Here is a 21281-nt window from a genome sequence, read left to right as displayed (position 1 = left end):
CCTGGGACTCTTTCAAAAAGTTTTTGCCTGTGTCTATAAGTTCTAGTGTTTTTCCTATTCAGGTTTGATGTTGAGATCTTTGATCCACTTTGAGTTGATATCTTTGCCTGGTCATAAATGAGGGTCCACTTTTAGTTTTCTGCATATGGATGCCCAGTTTTCCCAACACCAATTACTGAAGAAGCTATCTTTTTCCCACTGTATCAAATATCAGATAATTGTGAATATACAGTTTCATTTTTAGGTCTCCTGGTATGTTTCATTGATAGTTGGGTCTGTTCTTGTTCCAGTGCCAAGCTGGTTTTTGTTATTATAGCTCTGTAGTAGGGCTTGAGGTCTGGGGTTCTGATACCACCAGCATTGCTGTTTTTGTCTAGATGTGTTTTGATTATTCAAAGTCTTTGCTTGTGCCATTAGACTATTTGAATTGTTTTCTCTATCTCAGTAAAAACTTCATTGGGATTTTGATGGGGACCGTATTAAATTTGTAGATCATTTTTATCAGTATGGTCACTTCTATACTATTAATTCTACCTACCCATGAACATGGAAGGTCTTTCCATTTCCTAATACCATCTTTGATTCCTTTCTTCAAATTTTTAAGTTGCGTTGTTTTTTTTAACTCTAATTTTTTTTGTCTTTTCTTTTTTGGTACTGGAGATCAAACCCAGGACATTGCACTTGCTAGACAAGCATTTTGCCACTGGGCTACATCCCAGTCCTCTTTAAATTTTTATAGTTTTTGCTATGAAGGTCTTTTGTATTTTTGATTATGTTTACTCACATATATATGAATAACATGCGATGAGACTGAAGAAGTAATCTACAATCTTCCAACAAGAAAAATCCCCAGGTCCCAGTGGATTCATGACTGAATTCTACAAGACTTTTAAGTTGACCTAACACTAGTACTCCTCAAACTTTTCTGTGAATTAGAAAAAGAAGGATCAGTTCCAAACTCATTTTATGAAGCTAGTATCATTTTCATCTCCAAACCAGGTAGCGATCCAACAAAAATGGAGAACTATGGGCAAATCTCTTTGATGATCACAGATGCAAAGCTCTTCAATAAAAAACTAGCCAACAGAATTCATCAAGTAATCAAAAAAATTCATACATTATGATCATCCCAGAGATGCAAGACTGGTTTAACATATAAATCAATAAACATCATCAAATCAACAAACCAAGAACAAGAATCACATGATCAACTCAATAGATGTACAAAAGGCCTTTGACAAAATCCAATATCCATTCTTCTTAAAAGCTAGGAATAGAAGGAACATCATACTGAACAGTGAAAAACTAAAACCATTTCCTCTAAAATCAGGAACAAAGCAATGATGTCCATCCTCCCTACTTCTCTTTAGTGTACTTCTAGAACTCCTAGCCAGAGCAACAAGCCAAGGAAAAGACATAAGGGGCTCACATAAGAAGTCAATCTACCTCCATTTGTAGGTGACATGATCTTATATCTAAAGGGCCCCAAAGACTCCATCCCTAAGCTCTGAGAGCTCATCAGTAACTTTGGCAAAGTAGCAAAATACAAAATTAATCCACAAAAAAATGCGTAGACTTTCTGTATAGCAAAAACACACAGCAAAAAGGAAAATCAGGAAAACAACTCCATTTGCAATAGCCCCCCAAATTATAAAAGATAATTTGGAGTAATAAGTAAACTAAACACCTTGCCAGTCCTTCCAATACCTCAAAGATGCCACACTGAAGGCCTTATTGCTTCTCGTGGCATTTTAGATAGCACATGTTTTCCAATATTGATTTTTACTTCTTACAAACAATGTTATCTTCTTATTTATGTCAAATATATCCAATGTCCTAGTTATTCTGCATCTTACAAACTTAATCTAAGAGGGTTAAGTTGCTGTTGTCATTTTCCACGTATTTCATTAAAAATAGTCAAGGTCTATGCAGTATTTAAACAATATCCAAAGCATGATTTTGATAACAGCTGTGCAAATACTTTGAAATTAAAGTTCTGGCAAAATCTGCTCGATACCAAGCTTAATGTTATCCAGCTCATACTGGAATTTTAGGGCTCTGAGTTTCTTTAAATAATTCTGAAATTAAGGAATAATCCTAAGAGGTTAGCCTAAGTCTACCAACCACAGACATCCTACTATGTGATGAAAGTCATGAAGAACAATATTTGTATTTCCCCAATCTTCTCACCTCCAGAGAAACAATCAGGCAGCTTAAGGCATTAATCTCATGACAGAGTTATTCGAGAATTTGATTGCATCCCCAAGGCAAGGATGATTGACTCAGACCCAGAATTAAATACTGGGCTTTGGAAGTCATTCTAGAGTAAGGTCATACCATTCTCTCCATCATCAAAGCAGGCTGACAGATAAACTTAAGAACTCGCTGTGAAAACAAAATTTAATGTAACATTTGAATGCACTCTTTCTTTTTTTAAAAATTTTATTTATTTTTTTTAAATTTTTTTTGCCAGTCCTGGGGCTTGGACTCAGGGTCTGAGCACTGTCCCTGGCTTCTTCTTGCTCAAGGCTAGCACTCTACCACTTGAGCCACAGCGCCACTTCTGGCCATTTTCTGTATATGTGGTGCTGGGGAATCGAACCCAGGGCCTCATGTATACAAGGCAAGCACTCTTGCCACTAGGCCATATCCCCAGCCCTGAATGTACTCTTTCTAGTACTCCAAATACACAAGACTGTCATGGTTAATTTTGATTGTCAACTTGGTTGTATTGAGAAAGGTCTGAAGGATTAGGGAAGTATACCTTTAGGAATGCTGTGATACTATTTTTAGAGATAATTAAATCTAGAAGCATCTGATCTGATGAATGAATACACTGATGGTCTCAAAAATTGAATAGACTATTGAGAAGTTATGCTGGCTGGAAGTATATCAGTGAGTATTCATCCTTGGGCTGCTTTATTTTGCCCTGACCCTATCTGATTCCTGTCCACCATTATGTGAGCTGCTCTACTACTCCCTTACAGTCATGATGGACTAAAACACTTGGAACTGTGAGCAAAATAAGTCTTTCCTTTTGGAAGTTGTTCATGTCATGTGTTTCATCACAGCAACGTACAAGCAACCAATACGAAGTTGTAGTGTTATTCTGGTTAATGGTTAACCAGAATGGAAGAATTTTTTGAAAATAACCTCTGATGTACATTGTCTTCCTATTTCCATGATATCAATAATAAATGCTTTGACCATGACTGATACCAGGCTACCAACGTGATCTCCATGAATGATGTTGGGCAAAGAAAAATACAATCAGATCTCAGTAGTCACACCAGTAGACTCCTGTTAGGAGACATACCACTCAACAGATAGGTTTAAAATGTGTAAATGTAGAACTTTTGCCATGATCTTACTTTGTAGCATTTTATATATACATCCCATGTCTTCATCTGCCTTTTCTTGCCTTAGAAGTCAGACAAAATCTTACCATGTACCAAGATATTTCTCATGGCCCACACAGAATTTGGAGACCATCCCCTATGTGGTAAGACTCTCCCCTACTTTGGTTCCATAGCTAGCCTCTTATTGTCCATAAAAAATTTCAAAAATCCATAGTTTTACTTCTAAAAACTTTGCATTCAGGTTTCCTGAGAGCATGCATCTGGTCTCTGTGAATGGAGGGTAGGAGATAGGAGTCTATTGCTGTTATGAAAAGTTGAGAAGCCCTGAGTTGTATTTGCCAGGTACTGTTCATACTGTCCTCTCCCAGTCCACAACAACCTCCTGTTTCTCCTGTAATATCTTAGAAGTTCCCTGGACAACATTTCTTTTTACATTCCACCCATTTCTCAATGTAGCTGTTTCCTCACCTCAACCAAGAATGAATTCTAATATGTTGTCCCTCTAAGGCAGCCAATCAGGGCTATCTTGTAGCAAGTCATATGCATTAATATTCATAGGTGTTCTTATCAGAAATAGTTCACAGAGAGTATTTTATCAATATACAAATGACATACATGTTTGTATATTGTATATATTCCATATCTATGTGTACATTGTATCTGTGTTTTATGTACCATATACTTTGTACATACACACATGTATATATTATATATATACATAATGGTCATAAGTACACTACATTGAGTTTAGTATTAGGCCATATGTATAGACAGACCTAAAACACACCACCATTCAAAACCTTAGTTTAAAAATGGAGTATATGCCTGACTCTGGTGGGTCGTGCCTTAATACTAACTACTCAGGAGAATGAGACCTGAGGATTGTAGTTCCAAACAAGCCCAGATAGGACTGAAGATTCTACAATTAACTACAAAAAATGGGAAGCAAAGCTGCAGCCCAAATGGTAGAGCATCAGCAATGAGCGAAATGCTCAGTGATATCCCCCAGGATCTGAGCTCAAGCCCTAGTTTTTTTTAAATACACACACACACACACACACACACACACACACACACACACACACACATACTACATACATGGAGCATATGGCTTCATCCTGTGTGTGTAACTGAAAGGATTTTGGGTCAGTCTGTCAATCCTGTCTGCATTGAGCCAAGTGATGTCTCTCGTGTTGAGCCAAATTAAGCTGCAGGCTGCACTCCTGGCGGTGCCTTGCCCTCAATTCCTTTACATTTGGACTTTGCAGCTATACTCCTCCCAGAACCCAAAGGCCTGGTTTCCTCAAAGCTGCCCCGAGGGTCATGGGAATAATGCCACTGCATCTCCAGTCGGCCTTGCTTAGGGTTGGAACTACTACAGCATCTGTTCGTCTTCCAACCTCTAACTTTCATTCTTGATTAGTGAAAACATACTTGGCAAATGCTTCCACTCCAGTCATCCTGCACCACTCAAGGATTTCACCTCTAGATGCTCAAGGCCCTGGGGCAACTCTTAATCATGGCCTTGGTTCCCAAAACCAACAAAAGAGAACTGAGTCCGAATCCTTTATTCTCAGCTGCAGTGTCCAGGGTCTCCTGCCTGCTATGACACACTAACTTTTTCAAAGTAACCTTGCTATGGGACACAAAAGTCAACTGAGATATCTTGATTATTGGTCCAACCACATCAGAAGTCCCTGGTCATAGTCCCTCCTCTCCCATTGCCTCTCAAATGGGCATCTCATGCTGGGGCCTGGGGCTCTGTATGCGCTCCCCAGACTCATCTCTTCTTCATCTGGTCACATTTCTGATTTTGTACAAATTTCCCCTAATCTTACATATCTTTCTTTCCCCACTAACATATTTTTGTTTGTAGAAATTAGTTGAAGTAGAAATTGATGACATAAGTATAATATGCTACCCCAGAGCTTCCAGCCAGCCATCTTCAGTAAAATTATTACTTTAACCCACATTTCTGGATTTCAACTTAAAATATACTGTGGAGAAACAGAATCTCATATCTTTTATGATCGCCAAGTAGTCATTAGAGAGTTTCAGTTGGGTTGAGATCATCATCATTCTGGTATAGGATAATGCTGGTATTTTCAGTCCTCATCTTTCAATATGTAAACTTCAGTCTCAATGCTGACCTACAGATCATTTTATGTTTCCAAATGAAGTGTCTAGCTGAAGTTCTTAAACAAAATTCTGTCCTGTGGTCCTGGCTAGACTTAAACTCATGATCTGTGCTCCTGGGCTCTACAGGGAGACTACAGGCACATTCCAACATAACCAGCTTCAATGTCGAATTCCTAATCTTCACTTAAAACTCAGCATGCACTCTTTGTTGTCAAGCCAATGCTTTGTTCCTTTATTTGAGGTCTCCACTTTGGACCCAAGAGCAGGGGATCTAGACAAAAATGTGTATACAAGTAGTAGAAACAATAATACACAATCCAGATGCTACCATGTTGGCTTCTGCAATTCTACATAGCATCTGTACCCATTGCTAGGCTGCCTTGCCCATTATTACCTCATTTCTCAACCTCCTTTGACAAATAACTGTCCATACAATGTCATAAAAAACCACACTGTATCCATAGTCTGAAGCATTACCACTGACAACCAACTCTCAACGTCAAAAACCCAGTAACACTTCTGTACTTGAAATAACCTGGAACTGTTCAATACAACCTGGTCCATTACGTCCTCTGATTTACTAGCTCAAGAAGCTAAAGCAACCAGAAAGATACTTGGGCTCTTCCCCCAAAAATCTCCTATATGGTCTTTGTGTCTCCAGAGGCTACCCAACTTTGTTTAAAGTCCTATAAATTACAAATAAGTAACCAAATAGCATTTCATCCAAATTGGATGAAAACCACTGAAAATAAATATGTAAACAGGTATAAATTAGGACTGCCCTAGGAGACATATGGCTTTCTTAATTATAATTTTCTTTCCCTGGGCTACCTTACTTTCTATTTCATGCAGAAAATTCCATTGAAGTCAGTCTAATGGATTCGCACAGTACTGCAGATTCTTGCTTCTAAGATTAATGCTAACTTCATGGTCTCTTGAGGAATCTAATACTGCAATCATTTTTCTTCTGCACTACTCCTGTTTTGCTCATTGCTCATGCTATGGTATGGGAGTCCTGAAGTTCACACTTGCCATCTCCCCTGCCTTTTTTATATATTGCCCTCCTCCTGAGTACCAGCTCTATTACAGAAGTAGTTGCAAAAGCACAGAACATTGGTGACTACAGTCCTGGTTCCAGTATAAAAGAGACAAGAATTAAGATCTTTTCTGAAATAGGCAATATAATAAACGATTTTAAATTTACTAAGAGTGAGACAGGCAGCACATAAAAGGATATCTGGAGTTTAGATTAGAAAATGTTTGGAGACGGCAGACATACAGAGATTAAATGTAGTGTAAAAATCTACGTTCAAAAGTCATCGACACAAAGTCCTAAGCTCATGTGATAATATGTGAAGTTGACTTAACATTCAAAAATTAATTGATATATCATATCAGAAGGTTAAAGAAAGAATACATGATAATATCAATATGTGTAGAAAAATCAGGTGTCAAAATCCAATACTCATATAAAAACTGTCAGCAAATAAGGTATAGAGAAGAATTTCCTAAACTTGATAGATGAATATATATAAACAGAGATAGATATGTATACATATGTGCATTCATATACACACAGGAACATATATGTCTATACAAATATACATGTATATTTGTGTGTTTCTGTGTATGCATACATATGCATATATGTATGTGTATGCATATATGCATATGTATGTGTGTCTATAAAAACTCAAGTAAAACACTTGGTAGTAAATAACTAAATACTTTTCCCCTAAATTTGAGATAAGGCAAGGATATCCATTTCACCACTTTTTTTTTGCATATGATCATACAAAATAGTATTTATTGAAATGAACTCCAAGAAAAGGAAAATTTTTTCCCCTTCATTGCTGTTTTTGTTTTCTCTTCTTTTTTTTTCATTATATTTCTTTTTGTCTTCTTCTTCTTTATTGTCAAAGTGAAGTACAGAGAGGTTACAGTTTCATATGTAAAGCTAGTACCTTTCTTATCCAACTTGTTACCTTCTCTCATTTTCCCCCATCTCCCACTTCCCTATGTCCCTCCCTCCCCCACCCCCCCCCCACCCCATGAGTTGTACGGTTGGTTTAAACCAGTTGGTTTTGTAAGCATCACTATTGCAATGGTTTGTCTTTTTATCCTTTGCCTCTCAATTTTGCTATTTCCTTTCCCTTCCCTAGTTCCAATACACGCATATACTGGGGTACTAAGATCAGTTACAGTGATAGAAAGGGGTAAAACCATGGGAAGGGAATATGAGAGGGAAAAAAAGGATACAGTTTCACAAGGCAAGTTGAAAATAACTACAAGAATGATATACCACTTGTTTCTATAACATGGAGTTCATTTCACTTATATCTTACATGTTCATACGGGCATAGCTACTGAGCTATTGTAATCTTCTGCTATGACTAGCCTAGAGATGTACTAATTATTCCCTATGAGGGAAATCAGAGTCCATGTATTTTTGGGTCTGGCTCACTTCACTTAGTATGATTTTTTAAAACTTTTTTTTGTCCATGTGCTAGTAATGAGGCTTGAACTTTTATGCTCTTACTTGGCTTTTTCAATCAAGGATGACACTCTACCACTTGAGCCACAGCTCAAGCTTTTCTTCAATTCATTAAGAATCTCACAGTTTACTGCTGAGTCTAGCTTTGAAGCATGGTATTCATAAATATCAGTCTTCAAATTCTAAGAGACAAATAACCCCTCCCAGACTACATTGGACCAGAACTTCATCATTTTTTTTTGGGGGGGTGGCTATAGGGCTTGAACTCTGGGCCTGGTTACTGAGCTCTTTTGCTCAAAGCTAGTGCTCTGCCACCTGAGCCACAGTACCACTTCTGGTTTTCTGGTGGTTCACTGGAGATAAGAGTCTCATGAACTTTCCTGCCCAGGCTGGCTTTGAACCATTATCTTCACATCTCACCCTCCTGAGTAGCTAGGATTATAGGCATGAGCCACTGGCACCTGGCTGAACTGCATCATTTTTAGCCAGAATTATAATGAGAACTAGGAAGAAAGACTTGTAAATAAAATAGTAGTAATAATTATTATTATCATATTGAATTCATAACTTAATAATTTAAAAGTTCAGTCTGGCCAGAAAAATAGTTGCAAGTTGTGGACAAAGAGGGCATGGTTGTGTAGGACATTGGCAACAAAACAAAGAAGGCAGGCTCTGGGACAGTAAGAATAAAGCCCAGAGGCATCTTAGTGATTGGCTTCAAGACTTCCAAGCAAAGTTTATAGGCACCAAAGAATAAATTCACTTCAAAGACTTTCCTTTGAGAGGAGAGTGATTCTGGGATGTTCTATAGGTACACAGAATCCTAAGAAAATGCTTCCTAGGTTTCCTTTTGATTTTCTCAGCTGCCAATGCAGCTCTGATCCAAGAGGGCCTGTCCACTGCTTGAGTTGACCTTGACATTGCCCATGAGATACAGTTTTTTCAGGAATGCAGAATGACTTCATGGATCATGGAGATTTCTGCTCTGATTTCCAAAGAAGGCTAGGAAAGATAGGCAGCATGAAATAGGGTTAACAGTCTCTATAGGCAGATCCACAGGAAGCATCATGAGATGCCATGAGGCTGATGCCTAAGTTTCACTGATGACCATGGAGGTCAGAGATGCTAAAAATGTGCAACGCCTGCCAAGTGAAACCATAGGCTATGTCAGTGCAAGAGAGAGGCCATGCTGGCTGCAAATGGCAAGGCCGTAGAGCTGGGGCTGCCCTGACCAGTTAATGCTCACACCATGGTACTCTGTATCTTGGTTACCAATCATGAAGCTACAGGATTTATTGTCTGTTAGTTAGTCTTTCTTTCTTTCTTTGCTCTTATCTCTCCTTTCAGTGCCCCCCACATTCCTTCCTTGTGGAACAGGGATGTCTGCTCTGTGCCATTGTATCTTGGGAGCAACTTCTTTGTCTTTTTTTTCCTTATAAAGGCTCACAGATAAAGGTTTGTCTTGCAACATGAACTCTGGATGAGACTCTTGGAACTGAGTTGAAATTGTTGGGGTTTGGGAATGCACAGAGATTGACTGAAATGGCAAAACCCTTTGGAGGCCAGGGATATAATGTCCTTGCTTTGTTATGAAGTATCTCTCCCAGGTTAGATGTGAAAGCATCTCCCAACTGGTGTTGCAATTTTGGGAACCTTGGGTGGTTGACTCTACCTAAAGGGAACACAGTATTTCCCTGAGGTGTCATTTGAGGGATTTTCTGGATCCAAGGTTGGTTTCTCTGCCATGGCTCTGGTCTGTGGTGATGGAGATGGCTCTGTAGTACACCTGCTGCTGTATGCTGCTCACAAGCACCGAAACACAGACCCTGAAACCACCAGGCAAAATAAGTCTTTTCTCCTTAAAAAGAAAAGGAAAGAAAACTTACACTCTAACAAAATGTTCACACAACTGTTCTAGAAAGATTTATTCACAATCACCAACTGGCAAAAGCTAGCAGCAACCTACTCTCTTTGATGGGTGAATAAACTGATGTTCCTACACAATGTATATTATTCAGCATTAGGAAGAAATGAGCTATAAATCCATAAGCAGATGTGGAGGACACTTGAAGGCATAGTACTAAGCAAAGAAACTAATCTGAAACAAACTGATTCCAACTCAACAATATCTAGAAAAGATAAAACTGCAGAAGCAATGAAAGATCTATGGCTAGAAGTGACTTGGAGAAAGAGAGTGGCAAATTGATGACACTGGGGGAGTTTTAGGACAGTGAAACTATCCTATTTGTCTAGAGGGACCAATGAAATTATGAATTTTCCAAACCATAAAACTATATATGCTTCTTGACTCATGTTGAGGTGATAGCCCAGGAAATCTATGGCACATTGAAAATATCAGTAGTTACACACACACACACACACACACACACACACACACATGCTTATATATAACCTATTGAACATCTACATTAATTAAGATATACAACAGTCCACGCGTTAGTCTCATGATCAGTAACAGCTGTAATTTAGAATTGTCAAAGAGTATCATAACACATATTCTTATCTCAACAAAGTAACAAAATTCAAAATGGATTTTCTCCTGAATGAACATAACATATGCGTTATCATCTAACCAAAAAAACTTAAATGAAATCATAAGCTGGGAACCCTCTGTACAACACCAAAAGTGGGCTTTAGTGAAAACTATGAGCTATACTTAATAATAATCTATGGTTCATTACTTGTAACATAACTAATGCAATATGTTAATAATCATCATATTAGTAACTGTGTTTGGGGGAGGTTAGTGCTCAACTACTCTGAAAAACTAAGTTATGCTAAAAATTATATGTATCTAAATATAAAATAAAAAGTGATAAATAATAATAATAAAAATAAAGCTCAAAGCAACAGCCTACTGACAGAGAATGGAAGAGTGACCTCCTGGGGGGGCGGGGACCATGCAGTCTTCAGTTGAAGAAATAAAAAGGCATGTCCAGGAAGCTGGGTCATTCAAAGTAACTGAATAGAATGCAGTGTTTTGAAATGATATGAGACAGCCTCCAAGGAAGAAGTAATCCAACACAGATGAGCACTGACCTGTCCCAAGGCATGCTGAGAAGGAGGCCATCCTGGGTGACCAGAAGCAGTGGAGTCCTGGTAAAGTTCAAGGGGCAAATGCCCTACAAAGATTTGTTTTCAGAATTACTTTTTTTTATTTTTAGGAAGTTGTACAAAAGGGTTACAATTCTATAAGAAATATATATATATATATCTTAATTTTACGTCAAAAAATTTTACCTCAAAGAGCCTATTGCTCCAAGAAGAAAGAAATCTTTACCAGAGACAATAATTTTCTTCTGTGTGTTGTGTGTGCCAGTCCTGGGGATTGAATGCTCAGCTTTTCTGCTCAAGGCTAACACTCTACATTTGAGCCACAGTTCCACTTCTCCAACAAAGATCTCTAGAAATTGTACTACAAGAAGAAAGACGAAGAAGGAGAAGAAGAAGAAGAAGAAGAAGAAGAAGAAGAAGAAGAAGAAGAAGAAGAAGAGGAATAAGAGGAGAAGGAGGAGGAAGAGGAGGATGAGGAGGAGGAAGAGGCGGAGAAGAAGACAAGGACGACAACACCAAGGACATAGGGAATTGAGAATGTATTTTGTGAGGGAGGGGGTTGTTGAACTCTCCCTGAACCTCTCTCTGATCAAGGCTACCACTTGAGCCACAGCTCCACTTCTGGTTTTTGAGTGGTTTATTGGAGATAAGAGTCTGCAAGCCCTTAGTTCAAACCCCAAGACTGGCACACAAAAAAAAGAATGGAAAGGAGGAGAAGGAGGGTAAAGGAAGATAAAGAAAGGAGTGGAAAGGAAGGGCAAGGAAGGAAAAGGAAGGGAGGGGAACAGAGGTGATGGGAGGGATAGGGAGAAGAAATAAAAAGAAAGAAGAGAATGAAAAGGGAAGGGAAGGGAAAGAAAGGAAAGATAGGAAAGGAAAGGAAAGGAAAGGAAAGGAAGGGAAGGGAAGGGAAGGAAAGGAAAGGAAAGGAAAGGAAAGGAAAGGAAAGGAAAGGAAAGGAAAGGAAAGGAAAGGAAAGGAAAGGAAAGGAAAGGAAAGAAGAAAGGACGAGAGTGGAGGCCAGGTACAAGTGGCTCACACCTGTAATCTTTTTTTTTTTTTTTTTTTTTTTTTTTTTTTGGCCAGTCCTGGGCCTTGGACTCAGGGCCTGAGCACTGTCCCTGGCTTCTTCCCGCTCAAGGCTAGCACTCTGCCACTTGAGCCACAGCGCCGCTTCTGGCAGTTTTCTGTATATGTGGTGCTGGGGAATCAAACCTAGGGCCTCATGTATCCGAGGCAGGCACTCTTGCCACTAGGCTATATCCCCAGCCCCTGTAATCTTAACTACTTAGCAGGGTGAGATCAAAGGATCCTGGTTTGAAGCCATCCCAGGCAGAAAACTCCAAGAGTCTTCCCTAATGAGCTACCCAAAAGCTGGAAGTAGACCTGTGGCTCAAGTGGTAGAGCACCAACCTTGAGTGAAAAAGCTAAAGGACAGCAGCCAGGCCCTAAGTACAAACCCCTTACTGTGACAAATTTTAACAAAGAATGGGGGATTCCTGAAACAATGAGTGACCAAGGATGAGACCCAGTCCTCAAATAAAAGCAATGCAAAGTAGGGGTAACAAAACAGTACCCAAGTTGATATATGGAGACACAAATGCAGGTGGTGCTATAGGTGATAGTGAGCACTCTTAGAAATGTTCTGCTTTGTATTCTTTAAATAAGAAGCATGCTTGACAGCTGAAAATAATAATGGGAGAGAAGTCCTGGAAGACTGGAAGGAAAGGGAGAAGTTTTAAACAACCATCCAGGAATCAAGGGTTAAATAAAGTAAGATTTCTAGAAGGCAACATTCAGAACCAACCAGACATAGAAGGCACAGATGTTAAAAGACAATAATGAACACAGTCTGGGTTTTGTTTTGTTTTGGTGTTATGTTTTGTGTTTTGGCATGCTCCTCTGAGGCATGAGTTACATTGAACAAACAGGTGAAGCTTTGGTAGGCATGAGTGCAAAGTAAGAAGATGAGTAAGTTGAGAATACATGCTGCAAAGGATAGACCATGCTTTAAGAATAAACTACAGGCTGGCCACCAGTGGTTCACACCTGTCATCCTAGCTACATAGGATGCTGGGATCTGAGGATTAAGGTTCAAAGCCAGTGAGGGAAGAAAAATCCATGAGACTCTTACCTCCAAATAACAACTAGAAAACTGGAAATGGCCCTGTGGCACAAAGCTGTAGAGAGCTAGCCTTGAGCAAAAGAGCTCTAAGACAGCACCCAGGCTGTGAGTTCAAGACCCACAACCAAAAACAACAACAACAAAGAGTAGACCACAGAGCACAGGGACAGTGCTCATGGCCTGATTTAAATTTGATCAAAAAAAAATATATATATATATATATATATATATACAAAGTATGTGCAAATATCACGATGAAACCTGATATAATTAATATGCACCAAAAAAATAAAGAATGTAACTATTCTTGATGCTATCATATAAAAAAAAAGGAGATCATAGAACCTAAACTGAGGATGGAAATTAAGACATGAAGGAAACCTCAACTTGAACACATAAAGGGCATAAGGACTATAGACAATTGGCATTAAAGGGGTTGTAACACATTTCTTGGAGTCCTGGTACTAGAAGGAGTGAAGTTGAAATGGAGGTAATGGGGTACGAGGTTGTCAGAACTGAGGACATGGAAAAGTTGAGGCATGAGCAATGACAAGTGTTCAGATATTACAATTGAATAGATAAGAGGGATGCTTACACCTATGTGTGCTGATTGAACAAAATACCTAAGATGAGATACATAAATAAAGAGCAGAAACTTATTTCTCCTAGGTCTTGGAAGTCAGTAAATTTGGTGGTTGCTATGTGCCTAGTACTTTTAATTCCAGGATGGCACCTTTCTGCTTCAATTTCCAAGGGGAACAAGCACCCTGTCCTCACATGCAGAAGCAAAAGGGAAAGGACTCTATGTGAAACCTCATGTATGTACATGCACATGTGTCAGGGGTTTTAACCCCCCCTCCCCCGTGCTCCCCTGACCTGCGGGAGAGATGGGGAAGGCATGCCCTGACCTGATGAGCCAAGAAAGGAAAGGGTCGACAGACTGCCCGCACCCAGCCCTCCCTCACCGGAGGACAATCAGACACATCCTAGACCCTTTTGGCTTGGGTGTCACCAGATGTCAGGGTTTTTAGCCCCCCGTGCTCCCCTGGCCTTCGGGAGAGATGGGGAAGGCATGCCTCAACCAGACTAGCCAAGAAAGGAAAGGGTGGGCAGACCGCCCGCACCCAGCCCTCCCTCACCGGAGGACAATCAGATGCGTTTGGGAGTCAAGTCAGTGCCAGATCACATTTATTGTAACTAATATAAGGCAAAGATGGGCAGGAAGGAGAGGGGTGTACGTGCACCCATCTAGGGACTGTAAGGGGAGGCATGAGCTGACCATAAGGGCGACAGAGTTGGGGACCAATCCTAGAGGTGGCCAGATTAGCCACATGTGGCCCCAGGACTGAGAAACAGGCAGGGCCAGCTAATTGACTTCCTCTTTCTGATCCAGGTGTGTCCCACACACATGCATGAAGATGGACATGCACAAGTGTGCATGCCAGTACTGGGGCTTGAACTCAAAGTCGGGGCACTATCCTTTAGCCTTTTCCACTTAAGTCTAGTGCATCCCTTTAGCCACTCCTCCACTTCTAGCACTCTGGGTTGTTAATTGAAGATAAGACTCTCACAAACTTTCCTACCCCAGCAGTGTTGGGGACAGCTGTGCTTTTAAGAGGGTATAGTCCACTTAACCCATCCCCCCACCTTCTGGCTTCAACCAGAAGAGAAGCAAAGCAACCCCCCACCCCTCAGCTCGGCCACATGTGTAATGGCAGGGACCCCAGAAACCCAGTCTTTGGGGGGCTGTGGTCTCCGCCCACAGAGGAAGTTCCATGACATCACCTGACGGACAGTCCATCAAGCCAATTGTTAATATCCAGTAGCCCCTCTACTGAACCCGCCTTTGGGGGTATAAATTGTTAGGCCCTCCCTTGAATAAATCAGAACACCCACGAGGCTTCTCCGGGACACCCACGCGCCCATGTCTTCCTTGGGATGGGAAGGGGGCAGGGGTCCTGTGACCACACGCGAACTGAGGCTACCTGGGGTCTCTGCTCCTGCAATTAATCCCTACTGGCCAGGGGACGTGAGAGAGTGAGAGAGGACCACATGGAAGAGGCGGACAAGCCCCGGAAACCCCCCCACACGTGGATAGGGGGGTAGAGCAAAGTCCGACACGGCAGGACTCAAACTTTGATTACAGATGTGGGAGCTACTGGCACCTTGCTATGAGACTTCACTTACTATGCTTTAATTCCATTCACAAGGCTAGACCTGTGACCGAATCACTTTCCAAAGCCCCACCCACTGAAAGCATTGCTTTGGAGTTAGTGTATCACTTGTAGATTTGGGAGAGACATAAATTTAACCCAGAGCCAGTGGACATGGTAATTGGAGGAGAAAAGGGGGAGAAACTGAGAGACCAAGAGATTTGAAAAGGTCATCAGTTACCAACATGGATGTGGATATAGAAGTCAGCAATGCCTGCTGTGGCTCCTGTGTGCTGTGAGTTCACAGAGACCTCCAGTGAAGGCTGCTTCCAGCTGCCAACACAGCCACATAAGTCTCCTTCTGTGAGTTGGCCACTGCTGCTAAGAAGCAAATATACTTGGTTTCATGTGCTGTACATTGCAGAAGCAAACAAAAATGATGACACATTTCACTAGGAAACAGGATCAGGATCAAGGTTATGGAATTCAACAAATATGAACTGTCAGATGCTAAAGGACTGGCTTACTGGTGAAGACCTCGGGGTGAAAAATCTCAAGTTTTCCTAGAACAGAAGATTCCAGTCTCAACAGCTTCAACTCAGTCTTTCACCCTTTGAAGGCAGATGGCTAAGACAGAATTGATTAGCTAGGCTCTTATAGATGATGTCTTAAAACCAAAAACTCCATTTGCTTTCCTAGGATATTAGGTAATTAATTCAGTTATCTTTTTAGGAACAAGGAATATTACTACACAGGGTCAATATTGAAGTGTAGACTGAAAAAAATGGAGACATCTGTATTACCCTGGAGTGTATTTACATATAAAATTCCACCCAAAAGCAAACAGAAGAGCAGTGATCTATTACAATAACTCAGTAATTCAGTTTCCAACATACAATGCATGTATGTGCAATGTAAACAAAGCCAATGTCAACCCAGAACAAGTGAGGTAAGTTTGGAAGGAAAAAACAGCCATATGACTTTGAGTAATAAAAAACATCTAAGATATTGTTATTGTTATGCCAAGTCATGAAACGACCACCAAGAAGGCCACCGAGATTCAGATGTTCCGAAATACAAAAGCAAGGCAAGACTTTATTCAGGCAAGCTGCAACTCGGTCCTCGTCCTACCCACCGACACAGCAGAGGTTAGGAGGAAACCCCGAGCTGTGATTGCAAGGGCTTATTAAGGCAAAAAACAAAGTTACAGCCATCAGGTGTTCAAGCAAGACAAAAAACAAAGTTACAGCCATCCGGTGTTCAAGCAAGCAAGATTAGGACACGGGTACAAATCTGATTGGCTCAGGGCTCAAGGCATTCTAGGGGTGGTCAGAGTTGAGCATTCCCCGCGGTTAGAGTTCTTGACCGGCTAGGCCCTAATAAGCTTGTCCTGGGTTTGCTCACAGGGCCTGCTTATCTCACGTTCACGTGGTAAAGTGGGGTCTGACTTCAAAGTCTGGCTCTTCAGTTATTAGTTATCGTTCTGGTGTGATAAATTACTGTAGGAAAACGGTAGCATTTGATTATTGCCCTAGTTATTTTCTAGAGAGTATTTAAGTAAATTTATCAAATGAAGCAAATCCATGAAATATAGTGAATGTAATTTAGAGAATCAAAACTTCAAACTGCATATGTAGCCATTGTATTTGATTAATATAAAGTCAATTATTTTCAAGTTATTTCTATAAACTCTTCAACATACTACAACGTACTACATGTGCAAAGAAAGAAACATATTTGGCTAGTCAGCAAAATGTTGTACCTGTAAACTATATTAGGTATAGTATGTAGTATATTAGGCAATAATATAGTATATTAGGCCAATCATTGATAAAATTCACATGTAATTATTTGTGTAATTATTATTTTTTTTGGCCAGTCCTGGGGCTTGGACTCAGGGCCTGAGCACTGTCCCTGGCTTCTTTTAGCTCAAGGCTAGCACTCTGCCACTTGAGCCACAGCGCTACTTCTAAGCATTTTCTGTATATGTGGTGCTGGGGAATTGAACCCAGGGCCTCATGTATATGAGGCAAGCACTCTTGCCACTAGGCCATATCCCCAGCCCTGTGTAATTATTTTTAGTTGTATTGTTTCAGAAGGAAAATGGTAGAGATTACAGATAAGAAATTACACTCAATCATAGCTTAATTTGTATGTTCATAATAATATTCATAATTTGAGATGCACTATGAAACATGAACCAACACACTGAATGCACTGTGTCTTTTATGAATTTCTATCACAGAAACAAAGTTTCTAAGCAGAATAACAGCTTTCAGATCTATAAAACACTTGGCCAGTTGCAGAACGTGTAAAATGATGTCAAGCGGAGCCTAGCTGTCGTCTTTCAAAATCTTTGCTAGGAAGCTTTGTAAAGCAGAAATGTAAATCCATCAAAGAGAGCATCTGCCCCCAACAAGTAAAGGCTCTGTGATGGCCATGGCACAGGGATGCTCACTGGACAGCTTGCTTTGTCCTGGTATCCTGCTGTATTTGGCAACAGTGACAATTCATGGCTAATGGAGTAAATGGTAGCAACTAAGCAAGTTTAGATCTATGAAAACAGTAAGTCTCACAGTGTTGTATGTCATTAATGGGAACAAGCAGTACTATGTCTCTGTAAAATAAAGCATGTGAAGGTGAAGGTGATTTAAAATGAAGATATAGATTCATCTTAGCACTAAGGAGAAGCTTAGCTATGATGGGGAGGTGCTGCACTTTGGATAGAATGTGTGCCTGATTCTACCTAGGACAACTGGAACAGCTGTGTTTCCTTTCCATTCTCTATGTTTCAAGTGGGAGCTCACTACTTCTACCACCGTACATTGCATTGAAATTGCACTTAATGTGGTCCTGTGCCATCTTACAAGCCCAATGCCAGAACAAGTATGAGTTTCAACAATATATACATCTGAGATGGACCAGTCCTACAGTAACCTTTAGGAGCAATATTCCCATTTGAGTGTTAGGAGGAATATTATTCCCCTAGTTATATTTCCATAATCAAGATAGAGACATTGTTTCTGTTCTAACTCAGCCCCCTTTGATGACAAACAGACACAGAGAAAACGAAGGCATAATGTTTTGAAAACCCAGCAGTGGCCTCAAAATTGAATTTATATCTAATAGCTTCTGTATTAATATTGAATAGCATGTATTCTGCATTGGGAAATGAGTAGAATACAACTGCTAGCTGGAAAATTCTGTCAAAAAAGAAAATGATTTTTCTAAAGAGAGGCATTAGTTCTTAAAGTATAGTCATAACTAGATTAAGATCTGTGTCATAGTTTGAAGTGTCTGTGTGGGTGGTGATAGGCGTTTAGATGAATTTAGAAAACAAGTAATCTGCAGAAAACATTTACTTCAGAAGCCTCCGTCCCCCACAGAGCTCAATGGGTTACACATTTGATTTTAAAGTTTACAGTTCCATTGTCTTGTGTTTTCATGTTGAAAATACTTTTGTATTTTTCCTTTTGAGTGCCAGTTTCTTACTAGTACGATTTCTTAATGTAACATGTTTACCTGTGATGTAGTTTAACTATTTTTGTATAGTGTAAACTGATACATGCACATTTTGTATATTATGCCTTTTTGTGGAACATATGCAGTGTGATTCAGTCTTTTCCATCATTTTGTTACCAGCTTTGACCTAGGAACATTGGTCATATCAAATATTAAATTTTAAAATGACCATTCTTTTAATTAACTTTTAAATGTTTATAGGAGTATGTGCTGTGAAGTGTTCTGAAATTTGTCATTTTTCTCATGAACTTCACTGCTCCAAATTATTGTAATGTAAGAAAAATAGTTATGGTGACTATGAAAAAAGGTAAAATACTCCATAGTAATTGATTTTCTTTAATTTGAAGTTAAAATTATTGCCAAAGGTCAACTTATTTGCCGTCTTCATGAAGTTATAAAAAGGCAGTATTCATTTAAATTTTTAAGTCTAACCTGAGAATTCGAGTATTACCCAACCACGCCTATTGAAAACATACTTTAGCCCTCTCAAAGCCTTCAGTCTACTGGTCATACAGGGTAGTCTTTTACTCTAAGTCAATAACCTGTTAGCTTTTCTTGGGAAGCAAAGGTGAGTTATTGAAATTTACCTTTTTAAATGTTCGCTAATAAAGCACAGAGATCAATGTCAATCCCATTTCACAGAATATTTACCCAGACCACTCTAAGTGCTCTAGTCTCTGAGATGCTATTCAGTCCATTTCACAAGAGCTCTTATTACTAAGTCACTGCCACTGCCTAGTCAGCAGCTCTCAACTTTTATATAACTAAACTTGGCGTTCATCAAATCAACATTCTCACACTGTAGCTTTGTACCCAAATGAAAGACTTTGAGAGGAACTTCTGAGAAGACAGCGGAGGAGCAGCAAAGCCCTAGCAGAGCTCCTTCCGACATCACAGTTTTACCAATCCAGAGAAACTTTTACTCCTAGAAAGACAGCCCAAGAAAGTTGTAACAGTACAGGGATTCGTGCCAGGAAGAAAAAATCGACTTTGCTAGCCTGAAAACACAGATTTGAGCTGCGGGTGGTGTTCTGCCTCCATCACAGTGCCAGGGCCAGCACAGCAACCGAAATTTCACACATCTAAAGCACACAGCGCTGACCAGAAAGAAATCCTCCAGACTGTGGCAGACAGACAAGAATGGCAGGCTGAGCACGGAAGGACCGAAACCGCAGAGAAAGCATGAGTACCCCACAAAATACATTCTCAATCGCACCCACAGAACAGTTTCTGGAAGCTAGGCCTTCCCCCACTGCCAGAGCAAAGTGCCATCTTTTTTTTTTTTTTTTTTTTTTTTTTTTTTGCCAGTCCTGGGCCTTGGACTCAGGGCCTGAGCACTGTCCCTGGCTTCTTCCCGCTCAAGGCTAGCACTCTGCCACTTGAGCCACAGCGCCGCTTCTGGCCGTTTTCTGTATATGTGGTGCTGGGGAATCGAACCTAGGGCCTCATGCAAAGTGCCATCTTTAACACTGGCATAGGGTCAGACCAGACTGGAACTAAAGCGGGCCTGGGGAAAGTGAGGACAAAGGGGCCATCTTTGAAAAGGGCAAGAGAGACTGACCAGTGAGAGCCAGCTCTGCCCAGGAGAACGACCCCTGCCTAGGCAGGAGGCATGTCCCAGGCCAAGGCTCACACATTCAGGTGAACTCAGCCAGAGGTGCCCCACCCTGCCTGCCAGAATTTCTAAATTGATACTGAAAGCAGCGAGCAGCTACCAGTGGCAAGGAAAAACCAGAAGGGAGAATAAACAGTTCTCGAGACAGATAAACGGTCTCATCACAGAGGAAGCCCAATTCCCAGCCAGAAACAGAGCTGAATTCCATAGCCAGCTCCTCCCAGGAGGCCACCCTGCCCAGGAGGCAGGAACAACCCCCAGGCAAGCAACTCTCAGCCAGGTAAACCGAGCCAGAGGTGCCCTGCCCTGCTGAGTCCACATCCTATTCAAAGCCAGGTGTTAAAGGCAGCGGTCCCACAGCAGATGGAAGCAGCCACAGTTCCCAAGACTATTTACATCCCCCACCTACAGAGGACACCTAAGTCCTACCTGCAAACTGTGCAAACCAGATAGCCCCAGGATTTCACTAACAGGGAAGGAGGGTCAAAGCAAATCCATCCCCTGCAACTTAAAGCAAGTCAAACCAGAGACTATAGAAAGCCTACCCAAACACGGAAGTCTTCATTTTTTTCAATTTCTTATTTTATATTTTTTCATTTCTGAGACTTCATTTGTTTTTTTGTTGTTGTTGTTGTTTTCCATTTTTATTTGTTTATTGGTTTTATTTTTGTTTTTCTGGGGTATTTTTGATAATTTTTTGTGTTTTGCGCATTTGTCTTCCAGTATTTTTTCTTTGTTTCTCTCTTCACATTCTCTTTCTTTAAAATGACTTTCCTATGACAGACACCTTCACTCTTTT

General features: G+C 40.4%; 1 non-coding gene across 1 annotated transcript; it reads right to left on the bottom strand.

Moving 5' to 3' along the window:
* Positions 1–5367: 5367 nt before the first annotated feature.
* LOC125360274 lies at positions 5368–5442 on the bottom strand. Its single transcript, XR_007212676.1, has one exon. It is a non-coding gene; the product is annotated as a small nucleolar RNA SNORD81 (small nucleolar RNA).
* Positions 5443–21281: the final 15839 nt, after the last annotated feature.

The sequence above is a fragment of the Perognathus longimembris genome, chromosome 11 (genome assembly GCF_023159225.1).
Source record: "Perognathus longimembris pacificus isolate PPM17 chromosome 11, ASM2315922v1, whole genome shotgun sequence".
Classification (NCBI taxonomy): Eukaryota; Metazoa; Chordata; class Mammalia; order Rodentia; family Heteromyidae; genus Perognathus; species Perognathus longimembris.
The sequence above is the reverse complement of the archived record's forward strand: the minus strand, read 5'-3'. Positions and strand labels throughout refer to the sequence as shown.